We start from the raw sequence: 20,557 nt of genomic DNA on the forward strand, positions 1-20,557 counted from the left end.
AGCTGAAGTTATAGAGCCATAGTTCAATATTTACAAAAAAAGGATTAGGTAATCTGAAACTATTTTTCTACATATGTATTGCAAACTGAGATACATTCTGTCATCTTTTACATGCTCCTATGTTTGGAGCACAGCAGAGCAATAGCACATCTACACAGAGCAATCAGTAGGTAGTTATTTAGTTGATGTGAAGTATTGAACACAGGTAATCTGGCTTGCTCCAGAATAAAGAAAGAATATGTAGAAATATCTTCATAAGCCCAGATCTAGTAGGAGACTATTTGGTAGGTTAAGTAAAATAAGGAGTTCAGGATGGGGAATGTCTAAAAGCAAGTATACAAAGGTAAGTTCAGGCAGGGTTCTTAATAATTTTGAGTACACAAATGATAGGATTTTTTTTTAACTGTTTTACTATGGAAAATTTAAAACATATTCAAAAGTAGAGATTAGTAAAAAAACAAAAACAAAAACACACACCCATAGTAATCATCCAGCTTCATCAGTTGTCAGCATTTATAAATTTTGTTTCATATGTCTTTCCTACTACTCCCATCCCTAGAATATTTAAAATAAATTAATTATTCATGTTTCATTATATATAAGTGACAAGAACTTTAAAATCATTACACTTATTTGTTTAACAAACTTAATAATAATTCCTTAATATCACTCAATATTCAGTCAAGTTGCCTCTAAATCAATACGGTACATTTGTTGATGTATTTCTTGAGTCTGTTTTAATATATAGCATGCCTTAGCTTTCCTAAAATGCCATTTATCTCTGTAAGTAACTTGGTCATTTGTTTCTTAGAATTCCAACACTTTGGATCTGGTTGAGTGTAACTCCTTTGTGTCATTTAACATACTCCTCTTTCCCTATATAACCTGTTAACTTATTAGAGCTAGAGGTTTGAATAAATAAATGCAGGTTCAGTTGTTTGGGCAAAAGTAATTTGTGTAATGAAAGTGTTTCAACTTTATTTTGTAGGCAGTGAAGAGCCATTGCATCTTTTTAAACACACCTTTTTAAGGATTTTATATGGTCACATTTTATTTGAGAAAGTAGACATTGGGGAAAAATGTGAAAGACAGAATCAAGTTAGAAGAGACTAGAGGCAGAGAGCAGAGAAGGCAATGGTACCCCACTCCAGTACTCTTGCCTGGAAAATCCCATGGATGGAGGAGCCTGGTGGGCTGCAGTCCATAGCGTCGCTAAGAGTTGGACACGACTGAGCGACTTCACTTTCACTTTTCACTTTCATGCATTGGAGAAGGAAATGGCAACCCACTCCAGTGTTCTTGCCTGGAGAATCCCAGGGATGGCAGAGCCTGGTAGGCTGCCGTCTATGGGGTCACACAGAGTCGGACACGACTGAAGCGACTTAGCAGCAACAGCAGCAGCAGCAGAGGCAGAGAGAAATGTCACGAAGCTATGGCAAGGGAAGCAGTAGAAGGAGGCAGCTATTCAGAGATAAGTATTTTGTGGTGGATACATCAGAACTTGAGAACTGATTTGATTTGGGAGGTGAGCCAAGGAGAAGACCAGAGGGTATTTTGAAATTGAATAATTGAATGTTGATACTGTTAACTGACACTGAAAGCATAGGGCATTTACATGTTTTAGAAAGGAAGTTTGGATTTGAAAAGAATGACTTTGAAGTACTTTTAGAATGTAGAGAGGCAGCCTCTATCCAGAAATAGGAAATACAGACCTGGTTTGAGGAGAGAGGCTGAAAACGGAAAAAAGCTGTGTGAGAGTTGAATCCCCGTGCAGCGAGTGAGCAATGAATGAGAGACAGGAGAAGGCAGAAGGAAAGGTGTGGAAATACATTACTCTTTAAATAACTTTGGTGGTAAAGAAAAGAGGGGGAATAAGCTGAGCCAGCAATTAAGTGAAAAAAAAAAGGATTTGGGGATTAGAGCACTAGAGACACCTAATCTATTACATAAGAATATGAATCAGCAAAGGGGAAATATTCAGAGACTGGGGATACTAACAAAAAAAATACTAACAAAGTATATACATGAGCAAAGGGAAAGTATTCAGAGATTGGAATACTAACAAAGAAATACTTCATGTAATGAGGAAAGTAAATACGGAAGAGATCAAAGGTACAGGTGGGTAGGAGTTCACTTTGGAAAAGTGGTAGCTATTTACTTGATTTAGGAAAGAAGAGAGATAAAAGATACAGGCTGAGAAGTTGAGAGGTTTTAATTGTGTTCATCTCCTCAGTGAAGTCGGAGGCTTAAGCCCTCAGAGAGGGAGGGGCCATAGGCCTGGCCGAGGCCTGGGAAGGGTAGTCAAGTCTTAATCTATTATGGATGGAAAAGAAAGCCAAAATGTAGGAAGATTGCTCAGTAGAGAGAATATAGCTGATGTTGTAGTTATTATACTTGTAAAGGTAAATTGAACATGTAAATGAGCCAAGGAGTGACTAGGACAGCAAAAGGAAGTATTTTTCATGTGAAAGTGAAAGTGAAGTCGCTCAGTTGTGTCCGACTCTTTGCAACCCTATGGTCTATAGCCTACCAGGTTTCTCTGTCCATGGGATTTTCCAGGCAAGGATACTGGAGTGCGTTGCTATTTTCTTCTGCAGGAGATCTTCCCAACCCAGGGATCAAACCCGGGTCTCACACATTGTAGGCAGATGCTTTACTATCTGAGCCACCAGGGAAGTCACCATTTTTTTTTTAATGTGGTAAATTTTAAAAATGATGTGGAAGCTTCCATCTACAGTAGTACTTGCAGATCACCAGCATCAAAATCAGCTGAGATAGTTGTTATGTTTGGACTTCATCACTTCACCCCAGATGTGCTGTGCTGTGCTTAGTTGCTCAGTCATGTCTGACTGTTTGCGACTCCATGGACTGCAGCCCATCAGGCTCCTCTGTCCATGGGGATTCTCCAAGCAAGAATACTGGAGTGGCTTGCCATGCCTTCTCCAGGGGATCTTCCCAACCCAGGGATTGAACCCAGCTCTCCTGCATTGTGGGCAGATTCTTTACTGACTGAGCAACCAGGGAAGCCCTTACCCCCGATATGTAGTGTCAGAATCTCTGAACGTGGTACTGGGCATTTTTAAAAAATCCTGCAGGTGAGTCTCATATGCATTTTGATTGAGAACAATTGACAATAATGGTGTTAGATTATTGAGTCCATTATTCCAGTCAAAAGCATAATCATGTATTAAGGAAATATAACTAAAAACAAAATCTTCTCCCAACCCAGAAATCCTTTCTACTAACATGGAAGATATGAAAACACTCATTGAATTAGCATTAAACCAGAATAGGATATTCAATACAGGCAATTCACTGAAAGTTTGCAAAGGCAGAAAGGAGTCTCACTCTTTTACATAGTCAAGCAGAGACAACAAATTATATGCATATTTTCAAAATAAGTAATAACTGTCCTAAAGTAAGAGGGCTTGGCAGCACCATTTGTCATGTATAGTTCATCCTAAATTTACCTGGTTATTGGAGTGACCATTCATGCTAGTGTATTAGCTTTATCCAGAGAAAAAATAAAATTCTCACATCTTTATGAAAGGAGGTACTTTTGCAATTTGAAGCAAGGTTCCAACTGAAGTTAGGCTCCCAGCCTTCCCAAACTGTGATATAAGGGTACTACTTTCCTTGATGTTTATATTTCTAAGAGATAGTTCCCAAGTCCTTGAGAAAGAAGTCCCTCAGTCATAAAGCTAATTTTCAAAAGAATTTATATACATTTCACGAAGATGAGAAAGTACTTATGTGTTTTCTGATTTAAAATGATCTCTTTATTTTCAACAGGGAAAATTAAAATTTGTATTTGTTCTTACACATTTTTGCATTTTTATTTCTGTTGGGCTTAGACAAGTATCCAAACTTCCCAAACCTATGCATATACAAACACATATTGTTGCAATTTAAAATTTATATTAAAAAGTATCTAAAATTCAGATAAATTAGAAAGCCCAAGAGAGGCTTTAGTTATATGGATATTCTTTTCAAGAATTTTTGCAGCCCAGTTTTTAAACCCATTTTTGCAGATTGCTTGCAAAAGAAGATCAGAGTGAATAAATAAAGCCTGAAGGTTAATTGCTCACTTCCCTCTTGACTTGTGGCTTCTCTTCCACATCAAGATCACCCTTGATGTCATCAAGAGTTCCACAAGCTGCTCAGATACTAAGCAAAGGCCTAGAATGAGAATGAGTCTGGCAAAGGAAGGAGCTATCTAAATGCAAAGTAATGTTAATAATGATGAGAGTAATCATCTCACCCTATCTGACCTTTGCTGTTTCATGATATTAGAACTATTTTCTTTAATTTCCATGGCATTTATCCTTGAGTCAAAGGAACTATCATGGTTTAATTTATTTTAAATTTAAAGGGACACCATTTAATTTTAAAGGTAGTTAACTCTTGGCTATCCAAACTAATAGTAGGGAATAGACTCTTGCCCCACTGACATTATAATTATGCTCTTCCAAGAATAAAACTCAAACCATAGTTGACTTTTCGAATACCAAGGAATTATTTGGCTGCCAAAGTGAAATATACAGGTAAGTCTTTTTGGCTCCTGCAATAATGTACACTAGTCTCTTTTTTAGAAGACGGTGTATATAAGAGTCTGCTAGAGCTTCTAAGTCCCTAAAGAAATCTGTAATGATAAAGGCACAATCAAGGAAAAGATTAGGTTTATGACACCAGAAACTTTGTGACCTGACATTGTTTTATGATGAACTAATGAGTCATAGGAAACTGAATGTTAGTGTTATATAACTTGTCATTTTGTATTCTATTTGAAATAGCACCAAGAAGGAGTAAATACAATACATTACATAATTTTCTCTTTTATTTCTTAAAACAAACCTACAAAACTGTTTTTAATTTTCATTTTACAATACAAAGATTGAGAATTAGAATTTGTCTAGTATTGGGAAGCTAGCAATTGTCAGAGATATAAAACTAGAACTCTTTTCATCAAACCATGATGCTTAAAGTAATTTTGAACACTAAGTTTAAAAAATGTTATCTATAGAAAACCAAACAATCCAATTATAAGTGGGCAAACAAATGAATGGACATTTTTTCAGAAAAGCTGTATAGATGGCCAAGAAACACATGAAAAGATACTCAATATCACTAATCCTCAAGGAAATGCAAGTCAAAACCACAATGAGATATTATCTTACATTTTTCATAATCGGTATTATGAAAGAGACAATAGATAACAAATGCTGGTGAGAGTGTAGGAAAAACAAGAACACTTGGGCACTACTGATGGAAATGTAAATTGGTGTAGCCCCTACGGAAAACAGTTTTATAAAGATTCCTCAAGAAAGTAAAAACAGTACTACCATACAATCCAGCAATTCCATTTCTGTGCATATTATGTGAAGGAAATAAAATCTTTGTGACAAAGAGACATCTGTACCTGTATATTCACTGTAGCATTATTTACAAATAGCCAAGACATGGAAACAATTGAAATGATTATCAATAGATGAATTGATGAAGAAGATGTGAGATACACACACACACATATGTGCACAATTCAACTATAAAAAGGAGGGAAATTCTGCCATTTGTGATAACATGGATGGGCTGTAAAGGTTATTATATTAAGCAAAATGCAATACAGAGAAATACAAATCTACATGATCTCATTCATAGGTAGAATCCAAAAGGCAAAACCAAAGCTCATAGAAAATGAGAATAGATTTTTTGTTACCAGACTCAGCGGTGGGGACATAGGAAAATGAAAGAGAGTGGTGAAAAGGTACAGACTTCCCATTGTAAGATAAGTAAATACTAGGGGTGTAATGTTCATTGGAAGGACTGAGGCTGAGGCTGAAACTCCAATACTTTGGCCACCTCATGTGAAGAGTTGACTCATTGGAAAAGACTCATGCAGGGAGGGATTGGGTGCAGGAGGAAAAGGGGACAACCAAGGATGAGATGGCTGGATGGCATCACTGACTCGATGCACATGAGTTTGGGTGAACTCCAGGAGTTGGTGATGAACAGGGAGGCCTGGAGTGCTGTGATTCATGGGGTGGCAAAGAGTCAGACACGACTGAATGACTGAACTGAACTGAATGTTAAACATGAGATTATAGTTTACACTGTTGTGTATTTAAAATATATTAAAAATTGCTAAGAGAGTAAATCCTAAAATTTCTCATTACAAGGGGAAAAAAGCACTTTTTCCTTGTTTTTTTTTTTTTTTGGTATTTATATGAATGATGGCTCAATATTCAGATCAGATCAGATCAGATCAGTTGCTCAGTCGTATTTATATTAAATTTATTACTTAAATTTATTTTTATAATCATTTCACAATTAATATAAGTCAATTCATTATGCTGTAAACCTTAAACTTATATGGTGTTGTATGTCAGTTAGGAAAGAAAGCTTACAGTGAATGGTGCTGGATTCTTGATTTCCAAAGAAGATTTAGCTTTGGGACCAGAGACCAGGCTTGATCACTCAAGAGCTTTTGTGTAGCATGGTTTTATTTAAGTATGAAGAGGGACAGAGAAAGCTTCTGATATAGACTTCAAAAGGGGGACAGAGAGTGTCCCCCACTAACTAGTCTTAGCAAGGGAGCTATATACTTTTTTAGTTGGTTATTCAGTTCAGTTCAGTTCAGTCACTCAATCGTTTCCGACTCTTTTTGACCCCAAGAACCACAGCACACCAGGCCTCCCTGTCCATCACCAACTCGCAGAGTTCACACAAACTCATGTCCATTGAGTCAGTGATGACATCCAGCCATCTCATCCTCTGTCGTCCCCTTCTCCTCCTGCCCTCAATCTTTCCCGGCATTAGGGTCTTTTCAAATGAGTCAGATCTTCACATCAGGTGGCCAAAGGATTGGAGTTTCAGCCTCAACATCAGTCCTTCCAATGAACACCCAGGACTGATCTCCTTTAGGATGGACGGTTGGATCTCCTTGCAGTCCAAGGGACTCTCAAGAGTCTTCTCCAACACCACAGGTCAAAAGCATCAATTCTTCTGCTCTCAGCTTTCTTTATAGTCCAACTCTCACATCCATACACAACTACTGGAAAAACCATAGCCTTGACTGGATGTACCTTTGTTGACAAAATAATGTCTCTGCTTTTTAATATGCTATTTAGGTTGGTCATAACTTTTTTCCCAAGGAGTAAGTGTCTTTTAATATCATGGCTGCAATCACCATCTGCAGTGATTTTGGAGCCCCTCAAAAATAAAATCTGACACTGTTTCCACTGTTTCCCCATCTATTTGCTATTAAGTGATCAGACTGGATGCCATGATCTTAGTTTTCTGAAATTTTTCTGAATTTTCTTAGTTTTTCTGAAGCCAATTTTTTCACTCTCCTCTTTCACTTTCATCAAGAGGCTCTTTAGTTCTTCTTCACTTTCTGCCCTAAGGGTGGTGTCATCTGCATATCTGAGGTTATTGATATTTCTCCCAGCAATCTTGATTCCAGCTTGTGCTTCCTCCAGCCCAGTGTTTCTCATGATATACTCTTCATATAAATTAAATAAGCAGGGTTAATTGGTTATTACAGTAAATCAAAGGAATGTCTCAAGGCTGTATAGATCTTACTAGACCCACTCTCACCATTTACATTTTAAGATGACAGGTTTAGAACTAACAGTAGAAAGATTTTACCAGACCAACTCTCATAAAATACAGTTTAGGATAACAGGATTAGTCAGAAGGTTTTCAAGAAGGAGAAACTCTCCTCAAGAAGGCTACATTGTTGTTATATGATCCTTAGTACAGAGTTTAAGCTGAGTTGTTTTGTTGTGTAATCATCTGCTCTGGGCTTAAACAAAAAACATTTTATGTGACTAAGACTAAGGAATGTAGAGAAAATAAATGTTTGTCCTTTTCTCCTCCTTGAGAATTCCAGATCCCTCTCTCTTCCTCTAGGACTCCGGACTTCTTATCAACCTGCCTAGGAATTGAATCAACTAATTGTATCCCAATAAAAGTGAAATTTGCTAATAACCTCAGATATGCAGATGACCACTGTTCTGAGAGGAAGCAAAGAAGAACTGAAGAGCCTCTTGATGAAAGTGAAGAGGAGAGGAAAAAGTTTGTTTAACTCACCATTCAGAAAACTAAGATCATGGCATATGGTCCCATTACTTCATGGAAAATAGTTGGGGAAACAATGGAAACAGTGACAGCCTTTATTTCTAGAGGCTCCAAAATCACTGCAGATGGTGACTGCAGCCATGAAATTCAAAGACACTTGCTCCTTGGAACAAAAGTTATGATCAACCTAGACAGGATATTAAAAATCAGAGACATTACTTTGTCAACAAAGGTCCATCTAGTCAAAGCTATGGTTTTTCCTGTAGTTATGTATGGGTGTGAGAGTTGGACTACAAGGAAAGCTGAGCACTGAAGAATTGATGCTTCTAACTGTGGTGTTGGAGAAGACTCTTGAGAGTCCCTTGGACTGCAAGGAGATCTAACCAGTCCATCCTAAAGGAAATCAACCCTGAATATTCATTGGAAGGCCTAATGCTGAAGCTGAAACTCCAATTCTTTGGCCACCTGATACAAAGAGCTGACTCATTTGAAAAGACCCTGATGGTGGGAAAGATTGAAGGCAGGAAGAGAAGGGGAAGACAGAGGATAAGATGGTTGGATGGCATCACTGGCTCAATGGACATGAGTTTGAGTAAACTCTGGGAGTTGGTGAATAACAGGGAGGCCTGGTGTGCTGCAATCCATGGACTCGCAAAGAGTCAGACATGACTGAGTGACTGAACTGAACTGAACTGAACTGAAAGGTAAAAACAGCATGTAAATGGAGAATCACAATAGAAATTTCCATATTAAAGAATTTGAAAAATGCTGTGGTAGAAAAATTTATTTAGCTTTTATCCAGGAGCATCTTTACTAAGGAAATCTTTTTTTCCTAATTCAGTTTAGTTCAGTTGCTCAGTTGTATCCGACTCTTTGCGACCCCATGAATAGCAGAGGCCTCCCTGTCCATCACCAACTCCCAGAGTTTACTCAGACTCACATCCATCGAGTCAGTGATGTCATCCAGCCACCTCATCCTCTGTTGTCCCCTTCTCCTCATGCCCACAATCCCTCCCAGCATCAGAGTCTTTTCCAATGAGTCAACTCTTCGCATGAGGTGGCCAAAATACTGGAGTTTCAGCTTTAGCATCATTCCTTCCAAAGAAATCCCAGGGCTGATCTCCTTCAGAATGGACTGGTTGGATCTCCTTGCAGTCCAAGGGACTCTCAAGAGTCTTCTCCAACACCACAGGTCAAAAGCATCATTTATTCGGCACTCAGCTTTCTTCACAGTCCAACTCTCACATCCATACATGACCACAGGAAAAACCATAGCCTTGACTAGATGGACCTTTGTTGGCAAAGTAATGTCTTTGCTTTTGAATATGCTATCTAGGTTGGTCATAACTTTTCTTCCAAGGAGTAAGCGTCTTTTAATTTCATGGCTGCAGTCACCATCTGCAGTGATTTTGGAGCCCCCCAAAAATAAAGTCTGACACTGTTTCTACTGTTTCTTCATCTATTTCCCGTGAAGTGATGGGACTGGACGCCATGATCTTCGTTTTCTGAATGTTGAGCTTTAAGCCAACATTTTCACTCTCCTCTTTCACCTTCATCAAGAGGCTTTTTAGTTCCTCTTCACTTTCTGCCATAAGGGTGGTGTCATCTGCATATCTGAGGTTATTGATATTTCTCCCAGTCATCTTGATTCCAGCTTGTGCTTCCTCCAGCCCAGCATTTCTTATAATGTACTCTGAATATAAGTTAAATAAGCAGGGTGACAAGATACAGCCTTGACGTACTCCTTTTCCTATTTGGAACCAGTCTGTTGTTCCATGTCCAGTTCTAACTGTTGCTTCCTGACCTGCATACACATTTCTCAAGAGGCAGGTCAGGTGGTCTGCTATTCCCATCTCTTTCAGAATTTCCCACAGTTTATTGTGATCCACACAGTCACAGGCTTTGACATAGTCAATAAAGCAGAAATAGATGTTTTTCTGGAACTCTCTTGCTTTTTCCATGATCAAGCAGATGTTGGCAATTTGGTCTCTGGTTCCTCTGCCTTTTCTAAAACCAGCTTGAACATCTGGAAGTTCACAGTTCACGTATTGCTGAAGCCTAGCTTGGAGAATTTTGAGCATTTCTTTACTGGTGTGTGAGATGAGTGCAATTGTGTGGTAGTTTGAGCATTCTTTGGCACTGCCTTTCTTTGGGACTGGAATGAAAACTGACCTTTTCCAGTCCTGTGGCCACTGCTGAGTTTTCCAAATTTGCTGGCATATTGAGTGCAGCACTTTCATAGCATCATCTTTCAGGATTTGAAATAGCTCTACTGGAATTCCATCACTTCCACTAGCTTTGTTCGTACTTATACTTTCTAAGGCCCACTTGACTTCACATTCCAGGATATCTGGCTCTAGGTGAGTGATCACACCATTGTGATTATCTGGGTCGTGAAGATCTTTTTGTACAGTTCTTCTGTGTATTCTTGCCACCTCTTCTTAATATCTTCTGCTTCTGTTAGGTCCATTTCTGTCCTTTATCGAGTCCATCTTTGCATGAAATATTCCCTTGGTATCTCTAATTTTCTTGAAGAGATCTCTAGTCTTTCCCATTCTGTTGTTTTTCTCTATTTCTTTGCATTGATCGCTGAGGAAGGCTTTCTTATCTCTTCTTGCTATTCTTTGGAACTCTGCATTCAGATGCTTATATCTTTCCTTTTTTCCTTTGCTTTTCACTTCTCTTCTTTTCACAGCTATTTGTAAGGCCTCCCCAGACAGCCATTTTGCCTTTTTGCATTTCTTTTCCATGGGGATGGTCTTGATCCCTGTCTCCTGTACAATGTCATGAACCTCCATCCATAGTTCATCAGGCACTCTATCTATCAGATCTAGTCCCTTAAATCTATTTCTCACTTCCACTGTATAATCATAAGGGGTTTGATTTAGCTCATACCTGAATGGTCTAGTGGTTTTCCCTACTTTCTTAAATTTTAGTCTGAATTTGGCAATAAGGAGTTCACGATCTGAACCACAGTCAGCTCCTCATCTTGTTTTTGTTGACTGTATAGAGCTTCTCCATCTTTGGCTGCAAAGAATATATTCTATCTGATTTTGGTGTTGACCACCTGGCGATGTGCATATGTAGAGTCTTCTCTTGTGTTGTTGGAAGAGGGTGTTTGTTATGACCAGTGCATTTTCTTGGCAAAACTCTATTAGTCTTTGCCCTGCTTCATTCTGTATTCCAAGGCCAAATTTGCCTGTTACTCCAGGTGTTTCTTGACTTCCTACTTTTGCATTCCATTTCCCTATAATGAAAAGGACATCTTTTTTGGGTGTTAATTTTATAAGTTCTTGTAGGTCTTCATAGAACCATTCAACTTCAGCTTTTTCAGCGTTACTGGTTGAGGCGTCGACTTGGATTACTGTGATATTGAATAGTTTGCCTTGGAAACAGAGATCATTCTGTCATTTTTGACATTGCATCCAAGTACTGCATTTCGAACTGTTTCGTTGACCATGATGGCTACTCCATTTCTTCTGAGGGATTCCTGTTATTTGAATGAGTACCAGTATTTCACAGGAAATACAATAGTTAATCAGCTTATTTCATTGATAGACTTCTTGGGTGAGTCAATCAAAATGAGCTGTCCTATTTTGTGTTAAACTTTGCTTGCCCATTGCACTGTTCTGTGCCCAAAGCCAGGGTGGAAAATGGGATAATTATTCCAGGGAATATGCTCTGGCCCTCTGTGCAGATCAGAAAGGCCAGCACTCCTTCTTTCCTACACAGCAGTAGTGTTTGGCCCCAAGCTGTGAAGAGGATGCCTGCTTTCACTTTGCAGAAGAACTAATCCAGACAGCGATTGCTGATCACATCCTGATTAATCTTCAGTGATAAAGTGCACTGTTGAGAAGAGGAATTCGTCAGCAAGTGCATTGACTGAACGATTCAGAGTCCCTCCCTTTCTTTATTTTAATAATGAAGTTCTTTACTGCATGAAATTTTTTATTTCTTCTACTTGTGTAAATAAAACCTATATTCGTTCTTCTGCTTGAAAAAGTCTGAACTCTTCTACTTCCAAAGAATGTGCAGCAGCAAGTTCAAATAGAAGTCTGCAGTTAGTCTGAGACTGTATATTCATTTCTTACAACCCTGCAAACCACAGCTTTCACTCACTAATGAAAAACAGATGTGGAAAATTGAGGTGGCTAGGTACCTGTTCAATACAGACAGGAAACCTGAATTCCTCATCCACTTTAAAATCTTCATCAACTGCTGATATTTGGGGTAGATAAAATATCAGTACCCCTTTAAACTTCTTGCTTTTTTAGCACCAAAACCTTAATATTGTATAAAAACTCAGGAGGAGAAGTAGTTTTCAAAAATGAGTTAAAACCACGCAAATAACATCTGTTTTCTAAGCAATTTTTAAAAAGTTTATGTGGTGTCAAACATCACTACTCTCATTTTATAGAGATAGAAATGGAAATAATATATAAATTACTTTTATAATCTGCTAAGATTATATAGTTTTGGAACATCTATTGGAGTACAAGAAATAAATAGAGTTGACCCTCTGTATCCACAGGTCCACATCTGTGGATTCAACCAAACTTGGGTTGAAAATATTGAGGAAAAAAAAATAAAAATTCCATGAAGTTCCAAAAGTAAAACTTGAATTTGCTGCATGCCAATAAATATTTACAAATAATTTACATAGCATTTACAATTACTTACATAAAATTTACATTTGGCACCCTACTCCAGTACTCTTGCCTGGAAAATCCCATGGACTGAGGAGCCTGGTAGGCTGCAATCCATTGGGTCGCTAAGAGTCAGACAGAACTGAGTGACTTCACTTTCACTTTTCACTTTCATGCATTAGAGAAGGAAATGGCAACCCACTCCAGTGTTCTTGCCTGGAGAATCCCAGGGACGGGGGAGCCTGGTGGGCTGCCATCTATGGGGTCGCACAGAGTCGGACACGACTGAAGTGACTTAGCATAGCATAGCATAAGTAATCTAAAAATGATTTAAAGTATACAGGAGGATGTGCATGTAGGCTATATGCAAATACTATGCACGCTATTTTAATTAAGGGATTTGAGCATTTGTGGATTTTTATTTAATTTTGGTATCCAAGGATGGTTCTAAAGTCAACCCCACATGGATATTGAGGGATGACTGTCCTGTATTTCCAGGTGAGATTTCTATGGCACTATAAGGCAGCATGGGGCTTCCAGGTGGTAACAAATGGTAATGAATCTGCCTGCCAATGCAGGAGACCTGAATTCGATCCCTGGGTTGGGAAGATTGCCTGGAGCAAACAGCAACCCATTCCAGTCTTCTTGCCTAGGAAATCCCATGGACAGAGGAGCCTGGCTGGGTATAGTCCATGGGATTGCACAGAGTCAGACAGGACTTAGTAACTGGGCATGAACTCACAAAGTGCACTCTTCAGCTTACAGAAAAGGCTCTTCCTATTGTATTGAATATCCAACATCCGCTGGATCATGGAAAAAGCAAGAAAGTTCCAGAAAAACATCTATTTCTGCTTTATTGACTATGCCACAGCCTTTGACTGTGTGGATCACAAGAAACTGTGGAAAATTCTGAAAGAGATGGGAATACCAGACCACCTGATCTGCCTCTTGAGAAATTTGTATGCAGATCAGGAAGCAACAGTTAGAACTGGACATGGAACAACAGACTGGTTCCAAATAGGAAAAGGAGTTCATCAAGGCTGTATATTGTCACCCTGTTTATTTAACTTATATGCAAAGTACATCATGAGAAACACTGGACTGGAAGAAACACAAACTGGAATCAAGATTGCTGGGAGAAATATCAATAACCTCAGATATGCAGATGACACCACCCTTATGGCAGAAAGTGAAGAGGAGCTAAAAAGCCTCTTGATGAAAGTGAAAGTGGAGGGTGAAAAAGTTGGCTTAAAGCTCAACATTCATATCATGTATGAAACGAGTTGCCAGTCCAGGTTCGATGCACGATACTGGATGCTCGGGGCTGGTGCACTGGGACGACCCAGAGAGATGGTATGGGGAGGGAGGAGGGAGGAGGGTTCAGGATGGGGAACACATGTATACCTGTGGCAGATTCATTTTGATATTTGGCAAAACTAACACAATATTGTAAAGTTGAAAAATAAAATTAAAAAAAATACATTAAAAAAATTGAAAAAAAATTGAAAAAAAAAGCTCAACATTCAGAAAACGAAGATCATGGCATCTGGTCCCACCACTTCATCGGAAATAGATGGGGAAACAGTGGAAACAGTGTCAGACTTTATTTTTCTGGGCTCCAAAATCACTACAGATGGTGACTGCAGCCATGAAATTAAAAGACGCTTACTCCTTGGAAGGAAAGTTATGACCAACCTAGATAGCATATTCAAAAGCAGAGACATTACTTTGCCAACAAAGGTTCGTCTAGTCAAGGCTATGGTTTTTCCTGTGGTCGTGTATGGATGTGAGAGTTGGACTGCGAAGAAGGCTGAGCACTGAAGAATTGATGCTTTTGACCTGTGGTGTTGGAGAAGACTCTTGAGAGTCCCTTGGACTGCAAGGAGATCCAACCAGTCCATTCTGAAGGAGATCAGCCCTGGGATTTCTTTGGAAGGAATGATGCTAAAGCTGAAACTCCAGTATTTTGGCCACCTCATGCGAAGAGTTGACTCATTGGAAAAGACTCTGATGCTGGGAGGGATTGGGGGCAGGAGGAGAAGGGGACGACAGAGGATGAGATGGCTGGATGACATCACTGACTCGATGGACGTGAGTCTGAGTGAACTCCAGGAGTTGGTGATGGACAGGGAGGCCTGGCATGCTGCGATTCATGGGGTTGCAAAGAGTCGGACATGACTGAGTGACTGATCTGATCTGATTGTATTGAATAGGTTTTGGTTTCTATGATCAGTTTTAAACTAATGCTACCTTAAAACCCACTGATACAGGGACAATCATATTCACAGGAATACCTGCATCACAACTGCACAGAGCCCTTGTCTGCTCACAGTAGATTCACCCAGCTCACCAGTGTCTGCTTTAATTGTTTCAAACAGTGTTCAGGGAATAGTTGCCATTTGAAGTGAAGTTCCTGCTCTTCTGGATACTAAACTGCTATGAATTGTGGAATGGGTAGAGTAATGTAGGAGAAAAAGGTTCTATTTCTAATTTTATTTCACACATGGCCACCTGAGCAGTAAAGTAGACCTATTTGGGCTCAATCTCACAAAGCCTTTCACAAGTGCTCTTTCATTGCAATTCAAACTAGTTAGTTCCTCAGAAAGAAAGTGAATGAGACACACACCCATCCCCTTCATTATTCGGGTCTCTCTCTTTCCTGTTCCTTTTCCATTTAAATCTCTCCCACTTATAAGCATATAAATCTTACAATTTGGTGGGAGTGCTTAATCCCACCAGATGGAACCCATCTAAGGATTTGTTTCTGCGTAATCAAAATGTATTGTGTAGGGGAGAAAAAATAATTTTCCCTTTACCCTTCTAAGTCCTGAGGTGAGGGCCCCTATAATAAAAGAGAGATTAACAGAAGAAAAACAAACAAAAGTTTCATAACATGTTAATCTTTTTGGGCTCTAAAATCACTGTGGATGGTGACTGCATCCATGAAATCAGAAAATGATTGCTTTTTGTCAGGAAAGGGATGACAAACCTAGGCACTGTGTTGAAAAGCAGAGACATTACTCTGCTGACAAAGGTCTGTATAGACAAGGCTGTGGTCTTCCCAGTCACATATGGTTGGGAGAGTTGGACCATAAAGAAGGCAGAACGCCAAAGAATTGATTCCTCTGAACTGTGGTGCTGGAGAAGACTCCTCAAAGTCCCTTGAACAGCAAGGAGATCAAACCAGTCAATCTTAAGGGAAATGAACCCTGAATATTCCCTGGAAGGACTGATGCTGAAGCTCCAGTATTTTGTTCATCTGATGTAAACAGCCAACTCATTGGAAAAGTCCCTGATGCTGAGAAAGATTGAGGGCAGGAGAAGAGGGCATCAGAGAACAAGATGGCTGGATGGCATCACTGATGCAACGAACATGAACTTCGGGCAAACTCCAGGAGATGGTGAGGGTCAGGGAGGCCTGGTGTGCTACAGTCCATGAGGTCTCAAAGAGTTGGATACGACTGGGCAACTGAACAACAAAACCTCCTATATTCATGGGTGATACTTAGAAAAACTGAGTAATTCCCTGAAATGGCCCAAGTCACCTCTTTAAATACTATCTCCAGTTAAAGATAAAAGAGATGTAGGGGAAGCTGGCTATGGGACATTATCAAGCAAAGCATAGCAAACAAGAGTATTGTTGTTATGCAGATTTAGGTCAGTAGCCTCCATTTTTAAGAGTTTCTGAAGATCTAGTTGTTCTACTCTTCCTTCCTGGTAGGAAGAGGGAGACACACAAATGGAGAGTTCCCTTATAAATGTAAATGTCTCTTTGAGAAGAGTAACTTCCACTTGTTTTCAGGGATTCTCTTATGTATGCTGTTTCTTAAAACTAATCAACTTAAGATAGTCCTTCTGCCCAGGAGGCATATTTTGAGGTAGCAAATTCTTCTCCCTTTCACTTACAACACTGGCATCACATGGGAACTTGTGAGAAATGCAAAAATGAGGCCTCATCCCAGATCTACTGAATCAGAATCTGCATTTTATTAAGATTCTCTGTAATGCATATTCATAAGAAGTGCTGATTGGAGCATGGTAGTCATGATGTCTTGCCAGATTTGTGTTGTTACATAACCACAGTATTTATGCTAACCTCAACTGGGTGCCACATACTTGCTCACTGTTAATGACAAGAGGGATTAGCAAATCCATTGCTATTAAAGGGAAGTGATTTGTAAGATGAATTATTAATAATAAAGCAAGATAATTAATTGCTAGACTAATACACTTAAAAAGGCTAAATACCTAAACAAATAGCAAGAATTCATTAATTTCATATTATTTACCATATTGAATTAGAAAATATCTGATGTAGAGAATTTTGATGTTCATTTAAAATTCTGAATCTCGCAATTGGCAGAGAAAGGATAGGATATATGAGTTCTGGATGAACAGTGAAGATGAGCCCATATCATTGTGTACATATTTTCTTTGTGAATCTTGAAAGCTGATATTAAAGAGTTAGACACTGTGAATGCAGTTTGTCAAAGAGTTTAATTAAACATATTTTAATAGACACTTCCTGAGTATTTGTTGGGCACTCTGACAACACCCCGGAGAAGGCAATGGCACCCCACTCCAGTACTCTTGCCTGGAAAATCCCATGGACTGAGGAGCCTGGTAGGCTGCAGACTATGGGGTCATGAAGAGTCGGACATGACTGAGCGACTTCACTTTTACTTTTCACCTTCATGCAATGGAGAAGGAAATGGCAACCCACTCCAGTGTTCTTGCCTGGAGAATCCCAGGGATGGGGGAGCCTGGTGGGCTGCCGTCTATGGGGTCGCACAGAGTCGGACACGACTGAAGCGATTTAGCAGCTTAGCAGCTGATAAAACCCACAGCATTTAATGATTTCATAATCTAGTGGAGAAACAAATATCCACTCTCAGGAATAATGTATGCAACTTTGTAGACCCATAGGGTAATGTGGAATAGGGCAGAAGAGAATGATTATATATCATTGGAAAGATGAAGTCTTATAAAAGGACACTGTAGAAATTACTTTTCTGTTCTCAGCCCACTTCTATTACCTGACTGCTATCAATGAATATTTCATCTATTATTAATTGATATACTGAGTATTGATGATTATCAAGTTTATAATTCTTACTCTTTACTATCCTCTAAATATTAGAGGGAGGCCTGGTGTGCTGCAGTCCATGGGGTTGCAATACTCGGACACAACTGAGCGATTGAGCTGAACTCATAAATTATGAAGCAATAGACTGGTCTAAGGATTACAAAGTAGTCCTTTTTCTCAAAGAGATCACAGTCCATAATGGGAGATAAGTATGGTGCACATTTACAGAATGATTGGGCAGATAGTGGAGTGGGATAGAAAGAGAGCCTCGCCCATACTAGCTGATAAGGAACAGTTTCCTGGAGAAGATGGCACTGAGCTGAATTTTGAAGTATCAGTAGGAGGTAACAACATAAAGGAGTGGAAAACATAGCACAAAGGGGACAGCGTGAATCAGGACACAAATGTGAAGTAAACATGCTCAGGCTGGTTGGGAGCTGGATGATTCCATTTTCCTTTGACTTTAAAAAGCAAAGAAGTAAATGGTGGGGAATGAGATCAAGTAGCAAGCACACAGGCAAGACCACAGGAAACCTTCCCATGCAAAATAATCTCTGTAAGGTAGCAAAATATCTACTTAAATATGAAATCAAATTGTCAACTACTAGAGCATGCACTGAGAACTCTATTTATGCCTAGGGAAATAGAGAGTGAGTATCACTGCCTTATTTGGCATACCATAAATGTATGGAAGTGAATAGATAGCATTAAATATGTCACAAGAGAGATATCATTCCCTTAATTTAAACCAATTGAAGATTTGATCTTCTTCACCTTTGTTTGAGAGGAATTAATTGATGCCTGTGCTAGCTTAACAAGGGCAATGATTGCTTTGTCCAGACTTTGTGCTCTCTTTTCTTTTCTGTTTTATAACTGGAGACTAACCCGAGGAATGGAACTGAATTTGCTACAAACTGATCCCACTTGGAGAAATGATAACAAACTAAAGACTTTACATTTTAAGAAAGGGACCTGTTCAAATCCATCCTAATCTAGCTTTCTAAAGACTTGTCACTCTCCAGAGAAACACATTCTTCCCTGGTTGTATATAGTAAAGACATCTATTCAGCACACCTTTTCCATTTGTGAGGCTTTGAGGGAAGAAAAAAATACTACTTCATGTTGCCAAAGGGCACTTCTTTGAGTAGAGACATTTTTTTTAAGTTGTTAACAGTTGCTCTCAACAACAAATTTTTTTTAGCCTTTTTATTGTCCAATCTCTGGCCAGAATTGCAACAATCCTTTGAACAATCAGTTCAATTCAGTTCACTTCAGTCGCTCAGTCATGTCTGACTCTTTGCAACTGCATGGACTGCAGCATGCCAGGCTTCCCTGTCCGTCATTAACTACCAAAGTTTATTCAGAACTCATGTCCATTGAGTCAGTGATGCCATCCAGCCATCTCATCCTCTGTCGTCCCCTTCTCCTCCTGCCTTCAATTTTTCCCACCATCAGGGTCTTTTCAAATGAGTCAGCTCTTCATATCAGGTGGCCAAAGTATTGGAGTTTCAGCTTCAACATCAATCCTTCCAATGAATATTCAGGACTGATTTCCTTTAGGATGGACTGGATGGATCTCCTTGCAGTCCAAGGGACTCTCAAGAATCTTCTCCAACACCACAGTTCAAAAGCATCAGTTCTTTGGCACTCAGCTTTCTTCACAGTCCAACTCTTACATCCATACATGACCACTGGAAAAACCATAGCCTTGACTAGACGGACCTGTGTTGGCAAAGTCTCTGCCTTTTAATATGCTATCTAGGTTGGTCATAATTTTCCTTGCAAAGAGTAAGTGTCTTTTAATTTCATGGCTGCAGTCACCATCTGCAGTGATTTTGGGCCCCCCAAAATAAAGTCTGTCACTGTTTCCCCATCTATTTCCCATGAAGTGCTGGGACCAGATGCCATGATCTTCATTTTCTGAATGTTGAGCTTTAAGCCAACATTTTCACTCTCCTCTTTCACTTTCATCAAGAGGCTTTTTAGTTCCTCTTCACTTTCTGCCATAAGGATGGTGTCATCTGCATATCTGAGGTTGTCGATATTTCTCCCAGCAATCTTGTGGGATTTCTCCCAGCTTGTGCTTCTTCCAGTCCAGTCCAGTTTCTCATGATGTACTCTGCATATAAGTTAAATAAGCAGGGTAACAATATACAGCCTTGACATACTCCTTTCCCTATTTGGAACCAGTCTGTTGTTCCATGTCCAGTTCTAATTATTGCTTCCTGACCTGCATATAGGTTTCTCAAGAGGCAAGTCAGGTGGTCTGGTATTCCCATCTCTTTCAGAATTTTCCACAGTTATTGTGATCCACACAGTCAAAGGCTTTGGCATAGTCAATAAAGTAGAAGTAAATGCTTTTCTGGAACTCTCTGGCTTTTTCGATGATCCAACAGATATTGGCAATTTACTCACTGGAGTGCATCATTGAATATCTTAGTTTCCTGCTCTCTGGGACTTTCAATTTATTGAGAAAACAATTATGCAAATGTGTATGTGATTCAAAGTTAATATGATAGTATAGGAACAGAGTAGCATACTTTAGGTTTGGGATCATGAATGTGTTTGGGAAAGAGACGATGAAACTTGAAACCTGAGGGGTGAGTAGGAGTTTCTCAGACAAGGACTGGGAATAAGAGAAGCATCTATGGAGGTGAAGAAGACCATTTAAAGGTCTTATGTAAGCTTTATTAGGCTTTTTAAAGTGCTCACGGTATTTTATTGAGGAAGAACATATAAAATAACA

The 20,557-nt window shown here is 39.2% G+C and overlaps 1 protein-coding gene across 2 annotated transcripts in view; it reads left to right on the forward strand.

Moving 5' to 3' along the window:
• Positions 1-20,557, forward strand: part of ZPLD1 (zona pellucida like domain containing 1) — an 83,549-nt gene that overhangs the window by 30,494 nt on the left and 32,498 nt on the right. The gene's annotated exons all lie outside the window — the stretch shown is intronic.

The sequence above is a fragment of the Bos javanicus genome, chromosome 1 (assembly GCF_032452875.1).
Source record: "Bos javanicus breed banteng chromosome 1, ARS-OSU_banteng_1.0, whole genome shotgun sequence".
Taxonomy (NCBI): domain Eukaryota; kingdom Metazoa; phylum Chordata; class Mammalia; order Artiodactyla; family Bovidae; genus Bos; species Bos javanicus.